Genomic DNA, 11,897 nt, shown 5'->3' on the forward strand with positions numbered 1-11,897 from the left:
CGCCCGTGCCACAGGATGCACCATCCCGGGTGGGACAGCCGGGTCCCCCCAGCCCCTCAGTGGCAGCAAATTCCCCGCAGCGTTTGGGGAATGCCGCTCGATGTTCAAAGAAGATAAAAGGTAAAACCAAGCCAACAACACACACACACACCCATCCCAGTGAAGGCGGTGGATAAGAGCTGAAAGGCAAAGAGGGACCCAGGTCAGAAATACAACTGTCGTTTCTATTCTTGCTTTTGTGAGTACTTCACTTTACAAATAACATTCAGATGTACTGTTGGCAGCGGTGGTAAGTTCCATGTCCTTCCTGAATTTTTTCTACCGGTGGGTACAATTCAAACACTCCTTCTTCTTCTCCTTAAAATAAATAAATAAATAAATAAATAAATAAATAAATAAATAAATAAATGTACATATATATATATATATATCCCCAAATGCGCAGAATTAAGGTTCTACCAGGATTTACTCTTCTAGATAACCATCGGGCAGCACCCCGACACCAAAAAGCTCGGCCGCAAGGAGTGCTATTTTTTTCCTAAGGACACCTTTCCCCTTTGAAGGAAAGCGGGCTAATAATTTAAGTTTGTGAAGTCACATGTAGCTTAGAATAGACATCAACATTAACAATCACGAACTCCGCGTTAATAGCTCTTAAATACCTCGCTAATAGCCCCCACGTGGAAAGAAATCCCCAAGTGTTATAAATTCAGTTTAACGACGAGAGAACCTCCTGGGCAGCAGCGAAATACGAAAACTCCCTTCTCCGAGTTCCCTGTCTTTGATTTATTTTTAACTACAGGCTCATGGGAACGCGGCGCTGGAAAATCACGTCCAGATGTACCTAAAGAGGCGCTTTCTCTGCTGAAACCCTCTCTTCTAAAGGGAGTGGGAAAAAAAATCTCTGAAATAATTTGAATTTTGGTTTTAGCGTGGATCTAATTGCAAAAAGAAGGAGCAAAGCGGCGGCTGCGTTCTGTGCAGAGAAGCGCAGAGAGGAGGGAGCAGTTCTGAAAATAGAGCGCAAAGGTGCTGGGCTCCTCCGGGGCAGGCTGTAAGGGTGGAGAGGAGGCAGCGCAGAGCCCGGGGTTGTCGGTCTCTCCCATGCCTCGGGAAGATACTCCCGGGTTTGCCCGGAGCCGGGCGGGCTGCTATCGGGGCTGCTTCTCTGCGCCGGGCTGCGCGCAGGCGGTGCCGCTGCCTCCGCTCCTGCTCTTTCGGTGCAGTATGAAAGATTCGGCTGTAAGAGTGGGTTTGCAGCAGGAGGGAAGATAAGTGGCCCTGAGAAATGAAGGGGCTTTTCCCAGGTAAGAAATCTTTTGCGCACTCAAAAAATGCAGGGACTTTTTTAGTGCTTTGAAATGTTTGAACGAAAAACATTTATTTCAGATAACTTTCACAAAGTTTATTAGCTTTCTGGTTCAGTGGTTTTTTTTTTTTTTTTTTTCTTTCTTTCTTTTTTTTTTTTCTTTCGGTAATTACATCCGAAATGGAATCGGGAAAGGGAAACAAACATGGCTGTGCTTGCTGCTTGCCCTTATTTCATCTATTCTCTCTGATAGTCCATATAATAATAACAAATAATGATGGGATCATTCATCCCCTTTCAATCGTACAATGACAAATTATTCTGGTACAGTAATTTGGGGCTGGATGTACCTGTATAGATTTATTTTAAGATTTTGTTTCCCGATGAGAGATTAACAAATCGCCTGGGCAGCCGCCCGTATGGAAAATACAAAGCTGTCTGTCCTCGCCCTAGTATCGGGTATTATAATTCAAATCCACTCCTTTTCACCTAGTATTATTGGAAAAGGTTGTAGGGAGCTGGCCTTTGTTGCAGGAAATCCCATTTAAAAATTGCTTTATAGGCCATTTACTGCAATCCTCGACATTGATCTCATTACAGCTCCCTCTCACTGCTGCTTATAAATCCTGGTATTTACCAGCCCTTGGCAGCCATGCCTGGTGGCGTTGCTTGCTAGGGGCTGTCACTGGGAGGAGGATAAGAAATGGAAGTTAGATGCCATTTTCTGGATGGTTTTGTCTGGAGGAAGCATTTTTATCTATTGGAACAGTCGGCCAGAAGTAAATCTTGTACTGACTCATCCGGTATAATCTCTTAAACCTCCGGGCTGTCCGTTTGCAGAGGACGTGGATTTCTGTGCTGGAACCTTCTCATGCAATGGCTTGATTCGGCCAGGAGGGGAGAAGCACCCCCCTAGGCGGTGGGTTAATTGTTGGATTTCATAGTCTGGAGAAAAATGAAAAGGTAAATTGATAGAATTAATCTCAGTTCTGAACTGGTTACAGAAGCTTTGAAGGGATGCTGCTCTAGACAGCTCTGGGCAGGAGCGTGGTTGCACGTGCGGCTACGTCACTGAGAAGTTGCAGCACTTTCTGGGTCTGAGCAACTGCAAAGATGAAAGGAGGAGTTGGGCCTTAAAGCTTGACTTCGTCTTGAAATGGGAAGCTTCAAAACATGTTGGGTGGAAAAGAAACAAAATACAGTGATGAGTACTTTTTCTTTCTGTACTACCAGATAAAGCCACAAATCAAAAACAGACTGAAAGTTCCTCTAAGACTCTTATTTTTTATTTTATTTTTTTTTTAATGGCAGCTGGATCTAGAACTAAGGAAATATATGGCTATATTTGAATTCTGAAATAAACAGCATGAGGATTTTAATCCCATTTCTGAATCATGGCAATAGGATTATCCCAATGGCTATGTTTAAAAAGCTTCTTTTAAATTCATGCCAGAACAGAACTGGTATTTAGAATGATGCTTTTTTTTCTTTCTAGGGAGTACCTGTACCTGATGCCTAAGTCCTCAGTGGGATTTGCCTGTTGCAGTACTGCCAAGTTGGTTTGAGGTTAGCTGTCTTCAGAAGAAGTATAGAGTCTCAAGTTCCCCAGCCACTGTCCTGGAGAGAGAGAGAGGAAAAAAACAACAAGAACAAAAAAACCAAAATAACCCCCCCACCCAAGCACAAAACAAACAAAAAATTCCCATCCCAGACTTGCGGGAAGATGCTTCCATCTTCTATTTATGAGATTTCAGGAGAATGCCAGGCCTGACAATCCATACCACATAGAATATCTCTAGGAGCTCCTTTATCATGTCTCTTGTCTGACACAGCTGATTTAGTTCACTGACTCATCAACAGTTAAACTATGCTCTTAAATTCTGAAAGACCAATTCTCTTGTTTGAATTGAAGCACAGGCCCAGAGTGTGGGCTCTTGCACTCCTTGCTAACTAAGGGGTAGTTTAGGGTGAAGAATTCTTTTTAACACTTTTCCACTTTAAGAGGCTAATTAAAGGCAGAAAATGAAACAAGACTGGAGCCAAGACCTCCTGAATGTGAAATCTGTCATTGTGCTCAAGAGATTTTTCTCTCCATTCTCAATTTGTCAATTTTGTTGCATTTTTTCTCCTCTCACTTGTTTATTACACTGACTTCTAGTTCATGCTGATGAAGCTCCATATGCGATTGATTGTTCCTGTGTTATTATGAGTGTCTCTGGAGGCTGGCTGGTACACCCTCCTGCTCAAAATGGTCAGAACAAGTTGCTGAATAGTTAAATAGATTTTTCAGGTTTTGCCCACTGTGTCCTTTTGCTGGACATCACTAAGTGTAGCTCCATCTTCTTTATTCCCTTTTTTCACAGGAGTGTCATTTATACACATTGATAAGATTTCCTGGAGCCTTCTCCAGGCTGAAGAGTTCCAGATCCCTCAGCTTTTCAGAGAAACATCAAAATCCAAGCAGCAACCCAGCGCTGCCCCTGTAACCCCTAAACCATTAAAACCCATTGCCCACTGTCAGAACCAGACATCTCTTAAACACTTCCAGGCTTAATGACAGCTATTTCAATCCCTTAATTGTCTTTGTGGTCCTTTACCAGACTTACACCAGTAAGGCCATGTCTCAGCCTGGTGAGCCCAGAACCGGACCCAACGCTCCAAATGCATCCTGCCATTGGTGAGCCAAAGGGAATGATCACCTCCCTTGACCTGCAGGCAAATTCAATTTTAGGATCGCACTCCTGCATGATCAGGGTCTCTAAATTCCTCCTAGGTCATCTGTCTGGCTTCTTTTTAACTTTTTTCAGGAGCTCCTTGTTCATCCATGCATGTCTCCTGTAGCTTTTGTTTCATTTTCCATACATTGAGTTGGAATGTTCTTAAGGCTGAGGGAGACTGAAAATCAGTCAGCTCTCCCGGGATGCTTAATTTTATTTATTTTTCTCCTCCCTCTAGGAAAATATCCCATGGGATCCTGCCAAGTAGGTACCTGAAAGAGCCAGAGTCTGTTTGGTTGTGATCCTGCCAGTTGTTCTTTTCCTTCCCTTGAGGACCTTCAACTCACAATTTCGTGGTGCTACAACCAAGACTGCCTTCAGCCCTTTAATCCCTGAACAGTCCTTCCTCATTTGCAAGTATGAGATTCAGAAGGGTGTTTCTTCCCACTGTCCCTTCACCAAGAGGGTGTCAAGAAGTTATCCTTAATGCATCTTGAAAGTAGCCAAGATCCCTTGTACTCTGTTGTGTTGCCCTTTTGGCAGTTACTATAGCAGTTAAATCCTACTATGAGCACTTTATAATAATAAATTATTAAATGAAACTATTGTAAGAATAAATTATTAAAAAAATAAAGAGGAAAAAATGTGGTCCTTATTCAAACTGATATTTTAAGTTTCAACTTGCCTGCCTAAGTGTAGGTAATGAACTACTCAATGGAAATCACCATGGGTTTTGTGGTGAAAATTGGACCAAATTCAAAGGAAAGTTGTAGCTCCTACAAAATATTGTGTTCTAGGGAGACATGATACAGAATTGTTGTGTTACAGAGGACTTTCCAGTTAGGGATCCAGCTGGGGGTATGTGGATTAAGGCTGGAGAATCTGTGGTGGGTTCACCCTGCCTGGCAGGTGAGCCTTATTCCAGCTTCTTCCTCATTCCCCCTCAGTAGGATGGAGGTGAGAATTCAAAGGACAAAAACTGAGAAAAGTGATGGGTTGAGATAAAGGCAGTTCAATAAGCGAAATAAAAAAAGGGTGAGTGCTCATATTTACATCACTATCAGCAGAACAATGTTGTGCTAGTCATCAAGTAACAGCTTGTTTGGAAAAAACACCCTGCAGTTTTATTGTCAGGGGTGATATTGCATGGTCTGGAATATCTCTTTGTGGGTCAGCTGTCCATCTGTGTCCTCTCCCAAACCTCTGCTCACCTCTTGCCTGCCTCTTGTAGGGGCAGAGTGAGAAGAGGAGGAAACATTTATGCTGTGAATGTGATGAATTATCTGCTGAATGCAGTGCATTGGTCAGCAATAGGTAAAGCACTGGTGTGATATCAGTGCTGTTTCGGGCACAAACACACAACACAGCATCACATGGGCTGCTGGGAGGAAAATTATCTCTGCCTCAGCCAGACCCCAGTACAAGGCTTTATACTGTTTTTTGGGGGGGAAAAAAAAAATTTGAAAAGCTGTCCTGATCATCATTGCTGTTGTAAGTTTGGGGTTTTTTTTGTAAGGGATATGATGACCTTTCTGAATGGTTTCTTCATGAAAAATTCAATGACAGGTGAGAGTAATAATATCTGATAGAAAGAATAATATCGCTTGACTTCAGTAGCACCTTCTGGCTAGTAGGGAACTTGGGAAGTAGGGCCCAAGGTGAGCAGAAGAAATCATCCCCCTCCTGGAAAAGGATCCCTCCATGGGCATTTGGGTGGGATGGGATCATATGGGAAGAGTCCAAGATAGGTCAGTTTGGCAAGATCTGACCTACTAATTTAAACACTTCTTTCTAGATACAGTGAGTAAGAGATTCAGGTAAGAGTGGCTTTTGTCCCTTGTTTAAAGGCTTTCTTTGCCTTAATTAGCAGACTCTAATATTTAATGCCTTGTTGTGTTTCTAGAGGGCATTCCTCTCTCTCTGAGCTGCTGCTTTGCTCAGCTTTCTGTTCCCTGGTAAACTCGGGACAAATCCTCAGTTTCATGCAGTCCTTCACAGTATCTTTATGCACAAAAATAGTCTTACTGGAATCACACACAAAATATTTTATGAAGACACTGACTATGTGAATTCTTAACGAGCAGCTAAATAGCTTCCCTGCTATTTAAAAACTCAGTGACAATTAGTTTGTATCTGTGCTGTTAGAGTAATTTTATATCCTCTGTTATATTAGATCACCTCTCACCATTCAGAACCTGAATACTGTTGAATTTCTGAGTCACCAGTTCAGTGGCATTACCAGTGCTTCATCACATTATTGACATGATGGTGAAAGAGATCTGATACACTTGTGTTTAAATTGCGTGACAAATTATCCGAGTTTGTGTCTTCATTTTAGAGTATTTTACATGAGAATTACTTTTTTGGGGAATTGCTTATATCTAAAGGTTAAAAGAATTCTCAGACTGTAGATGAAGTTATATGATCATTAAAAAGTGGTTGTTTTTTTCTTTAAAAATCAGCTCATTTGTGCAAATCAGGCTATGAATACAAAGATTTGGGGAATATTCTTATTGTTTGTTTGAGTTTTTTGAAGGGAGATAGCATCCACTGTTACGTTAAAGAGATTAAAATGTGTTGCAAATGGCTTTTGCTTTTAATGGGGATATTTTATTAGAATCTTGCTCAGTGGGATGAAGCAAGCAGAGCTAATACAATAGCTTTCATTGAAAGATATTTTGATGGATTTTTTTTTTATTTGTCATTTTTCAAAATACTTTATCATCTCTCCAAACATAGAATACGAAGACCGTTTATTCCCTCAACAATTCCAAATTTAAATAATTCCCAAATTCTCAGCAGGACCTGGATCCTGTGTAGCCTTTCCATCTGCTGACTGGACAGTGGGGTGTTCCAGCAGTAATATAGCTCTGGTCCCATGTGGGATGCCACAGGAGCCACTTCAGCTTATCAAGAAGGTCATTAATTCAAAACTGCAATATTGCTCCTAGAAACAATATTACAGAAACTTCACAGAAGTCCACAGTCCATAAGCCCACAGCTCAGCTGTGTGCAGCAGCTGCTGTGTCTCACCTGAACCTTTGCCTCAATCGTGACCATCCCTTGAAGGCACTCAGTCACCTAATGACTGACCTGGTGGCCCTGTGGTGTGCAGAGAGAGGTCTGAAGGCTTTCCCAGGCATGTTGACAGAAATATTTAATAGGTAATGTGAGCAGACTTCAGGAAGAGGGAAAACACAACAATTCTTATACCAAAGTGAAAAATCAGGGTTCGTAGCTTCCAGAGAGTGCCTTCCACCCCTGGGCTCCAGCCTGGCTTACCCAAGTCGGGGGCTCTTTGGTCCCAGGCTGGCACTCAAGCACGTGTGTGGCTGTGGCTGCTGCAGGGGCAGACACAGCCCGTGCTTGCAGCTGCTGATCACCTGGAAACAACACAGCAAGAATAATGTGGGATAAAGATCCCGATGGTTGGGATGGACAGCATCCCAAGGCTGGCTGGATCTCCTTCGTTTTGAGGCATTTCCCAAAGGCTGTGTGCTGCCTGCAGCTTGAATGCCAGAGGGTCTTGCTCAGTTCAGGGAAAACAACCTTTGGCTTGTTTTATCTCGAGCCCCTCCAGATACTGAAAATTTTACCATGATGGGGGCGTTTCTTTGTCACTGCATGCAACAGGCTGCTCTCCTCATGGGGCATCCATCCTCAAGAGCACCTAGCAGAGCCCTGCTGCCCTGACAGAGCTGCCTGTCCTCTCTGGAAGACAGAAACACAATGTATTTTTCACTTATTATCCTTATTGATTAATAAAACAAAGGAAAATTTGGAAAATGCAGCTACTTTCAGTCCATGACTGAACACACCCCAACACAGCAGGGGTTTTTTGTGAGTGTTAAATATTGGCAATCGTGCATCTGGCCTGGACCAAATGAGCATTTCTCTGAAATTTAGGTAAAGCTGAGAATCATCTCACCTACTTTAGGTTGATGTTTCTCCACGTATCCCCTAGCAATGAGCCCCTCTTTCTGCTGGCTGGTGGCACTGTTGTCCCCAATAGTGACTTGGGCCGATGGTGAGCGTTTGGGGTTGGGGTTACTGCCCCATCAGCCTGCCCACAGCAGCTGTGAGCTCTGCCCAGACCTAAAGGAGATGCTATTTTAGGAGATACCATGGCTCAGCCCAGATGGGAAAACATCTATTTTAGGAAACAAACAACCTTTGAGTGCTGCATCCTTACATGTATGATAAATGTGTGCATGAATCACTTATAGGAAAAAAAGAAATGAAGACCATTTTGGCAAATTTACATACTGCATAATTAAGAACAACAATACAACGTTATCAACAACAGATCAAAGAGCTAGTGGCAGTGTAAATGGTAGGGAATGCTTATTCTGAGATTTTCCAAGAATTGCATATTCTGAATTTTTTCTTAAGTTCTTTCACAGTGCAGTATAATAGATGTTATGTAGTCACTGACCTGGTAGTACACGTAAGAAAAAGATGGGTGGGATTTTTTAATGCACCAGAGAAAGAAAAATGCCTACTTTGGTAACCTCATCTGTGGCCAATCCACTGAGCACTCAATATGTTTCTTCCCTCACTTCACATGCAGCAACGCAATTCTCTGTTAGAGGGGCACTACTGTACAAAAAGGTAAACTTATTAATTTGGGGGGGGGGGGGAGTAATTTTGCAGATATTTATAAGTTTATATCACTGAGTTCACAGTGAATTTTTCTTGATTCCAGGGGATGCTGTTGACATAATTCCTGGCTTTGTGTTGTGTCCACCAAACTCCATAGCTTTTCTTATGAGATTTCAGTCTTTCTTCATGGCATGGTATTAAACAATGTTCAAATAATACTTCTCAGATTTCTGTGCATAATATTTTACTTCAGTCAAAATCAAGTTGTTGATAGAAAGGGAGTTATAGAAGCAGAAAGTCTGGGGTTTTTCCAAAGCCTTGCCTCACATTTACTGACCAAAATGTATAAGAAAACCAAGGGCCAGATTTATGCCCACAGTTTTCTCAAGCAGGCCAGGCTCTGTGCTCCACACTGGGCAGAGCTGGGGCTTGGTCAGGGGCACCAGTGCAGCTGATTGCCCCGAAAGAAAACCCTCCTGTTTATCAACTGACTTATGTCAAGGAAGTGCTAAAAGGAATTTTCCAGTTATTGCTCCTAAATGCCAAAACTCACTGAGCTGAATTTATTCATCTACCTGACTATATCTGAGAGCAAAACTGATCTGTCATCTCTGATCTTGCCTTTGCATATGATCCACACATTAGGACCATGGGTCAGGGAAAGAAAAGCCAAATGAGCAGCATTTTTCTGAACCAGTTTCCCTGCCGAGAGAGTTGTGTAAGAATGATGCCTTAGGCAGGCTACCTACTTCTCTGGGTGAGCAGCTGAAAATTGCATTTGGGGTCCCTCACCTTTGTTCTGCATTTGTTCCTTCACTGCCTCGTGCTGAGCAGGAGACCCAGGGGCTGCTGCCCTCTTTAAAATGCAGCTGATTTCTGACAAGCCCATAATGGAGCTGTCAGCTTCCTCCTGTGACCAAACTAAGTGGTTTTCACCAGAGGAGCTTATACGCTCCTTATATATCTTCAGCTCGTGATGAATCAACAATAGGTGTTTGGGAAGTGTTTAGGAAAAATTTAAAAGAAATGGAAAACCAGCTTCCATACTGACATAAAGCTCAGACTTGGTGTTCTCTAAATTGTTTGTCAAGGAAAAACACTCAAAGAGTGTTTGCAAAGAAAGCACAAGGTGTTGCTAGGATCAGTAGCAATGTGTCTGACTTTATTATTTATCCATCAAGGTGATCTTCCTGGATAAAAACACTGTAAGGCAATGCAATACTCACCTCTAGGTAAAGTATTCAGAATCCAAAGACAAAATTCTCTCTTAAATTGGTAGCAAAATTCTTTAACTTTAATGGCAGTAGGTGAGACTCGCTGTGTTTCCCTTTTAAAGAACCCCAAATGGTACAATGGTTACTTTATGGCAACAACAAAATGAGTCACTTGTCTCAGTCTATCAAGTTCCTAATGGACACGTGTCCACATATTAAAAAAAAAAAAAAAAAAAAAAAAAATCCCAATTAGCGTTAATTGGCATCCTTGCCGGCAGTTTTTGTGGAGAGTTCAGTAATAAGCATGGGAGCAGAACTCCCTCCATTTCACCCCAAGAAAGGTCTCCCCAGCAGACCAAAAGGCTCTTGGTGTTGGCACTAGGAGGCTTTGTTACCGTTAAGGGGCCATGTGTAGGACCTTGGCTCTTTTTGGGCTGGCACTGGGGTCCCATGAGAATGAAAACCCCCTTGTGCTGCTGGTTATTCACAGGCTGGTGTTTCCAGTTGGCCCTGGAGAGCTGGGGATATCTGGGGACACTGCTGGAGGTAGCTGTCTGGGGCATGGCATGCTGCCCTTAGAAAACTTATGGCAGGAGAAAGTGTTTCTTACTTGAAATAGGGAGGTGAACTGCAGAACAAGGTCTGGAGGTCTTCTCTAAATGCCAGCCCTTCACCAGGTATTTTCCCACAGGAGTCAAAGACTGTATTATTGCTAATAATCACACAGTGAGTATTTAACATGTTTGATTGGCTGTTTACTTCCTTTCAAAGGTGGCTGTCACCTTGACAGTGATGAGTTTAAGACCATGCTTTGCACACCATGAGGTGTTACAGACACTGACTTAGCAGGAGAGCAGGCTTAAAGCATCTTCCTCCAGGAAAAAGTCTGTAGAGCAACAATCCATGTCCACTGCTGAAAAGCCATTTTCTTGATTGTCACAGGGACTAGAGGATGTCCTTGAGTAACTTCTGAAAGTCAAGAGAAATGGTGCTCCTCCATCCTTGATGGCTTTAAGTTTTCAAAAGTTTTTTATGAAGTAGTAGAGCAGAGAAAATGGCTATGGATAATTTTCCGTAGAGCCAAACACCATTGCTTTTAGATACTTTCCAGACCTGATTTAAGGCCAGGTTGCATGGGGCTCTGTTCTAGCAGAACTTGTCCCTGTTCACAGCAGGGGCTTAGAACGAGATGATCTTTAAGGTTCCTTCCAGCCCAAACCATTCTATGATTCATTAACCACTTAACTTTAAGCATATGATTAAGTGAAATGATGGGTGAGGGGTGAGACCTGGAAGCAGACCCTCACACCACACCTGCTGTTCCCCCTTTGCTTTCTGGCTGCCAATTTACTCTGATCCCCCCACACTCTGAAGTCAGCAATGACACAGAGAGTGAAGATGAGAGAAGTGATTTCCCTTCCTGGCTCCTGTCTCAGTTTTTGTTGGTGATAGTGGTGGTGGTTTTTCAGTTTGTTTTCTTTTTGTTTTTACCTCCCAAGTGTTACATGTTTTGAGGTTTTTGGTTTGGTTTTTTGGGCTTTTTTTTGAGGGGGGGAGGTTTCTTACCAGTCTTCTTGTCCATTCTGCTGTCACCGGCTCGTGTCTGTCAGTGGCACTGCTGATGCAGATCAGCCACATGAGCTAGACTGGCACATGAGGCAGCATTGGACTGTCCAGTCAGGTCAGTGGGTTGGACTCATTCCTCCATCACCGGCTGATGAGGAAAAGATGCAATGAGAGGCAGAAGCTGAAATTTTATTCCATTTCCTCCATCTTGGTGCTTGCATTTGCTTGTCTTGCAACAAACAGAAATCTGGTTTCAGTAGCAACATAAGGTCTCAGGCAGAGTTTTCTACTTCCTGCCCATAAATGTGAGTTAATGTTGATTTATCAGGACAGAAGCCGTCTGTCAAAGTGGACCAAAAAAGCTAAGATTAACATAAATGTCACTTGAATGTTAAGTGATTTTTTTCCTGGTTTTTACTCGTACTTCCTGAAAAATACCATCTTGCACTGTCTTCTTTGTCACAGTGAAATTTATACAGTTTTATCTTT

At 42.6% G+C, this 11,897-nt stretch overlaps 1 long non-coding RNA gene across 2 annotated transcripts; it reads left to right on the forward strand.

The window, feature by feature from the left end:
* Window positions 1–749: 749 nt before the first annotated feature.
* Window positions 750–4,658, forward strand: LOC120753102 (uncharacterized). 2 transcript variants are annotated; one of them, XR_005700971.1, is made up of 5 exons: window positions 750–1,307; window positions 2,150–2,272; window positions 2,805–2,875; window positions 3,910–3,986; window positions 4,265–4,658. It is a non-coding gene; the product is annotated as an uncharacterized LOC120753102 (long non-coding RNA). The 2 variants fall into 2 exon arrangements; XR_005700970.1 differs by lacking the exon at window positions 3,910–3,986.
* The last annotated feature ends 7,239 nt before the right edge of the window (window positions 4,659–11,897 follow it).

This window comes from Hirundo rustica, chromosome 5 (genome assembly GCF_015227805.2).
Source record: "Hirundo rustica isolate bHirRus1 chromosome 5, bHirRus1.pri.v3, whole genome shotgun sequence".
Classification (NCBI taxonomy): domain Eukaryota; kingdom Metazoa; phylum Chordata; class Aves; order Passeriformes; family Hirundinidae; genus Hirundo; species Hirundo rustica.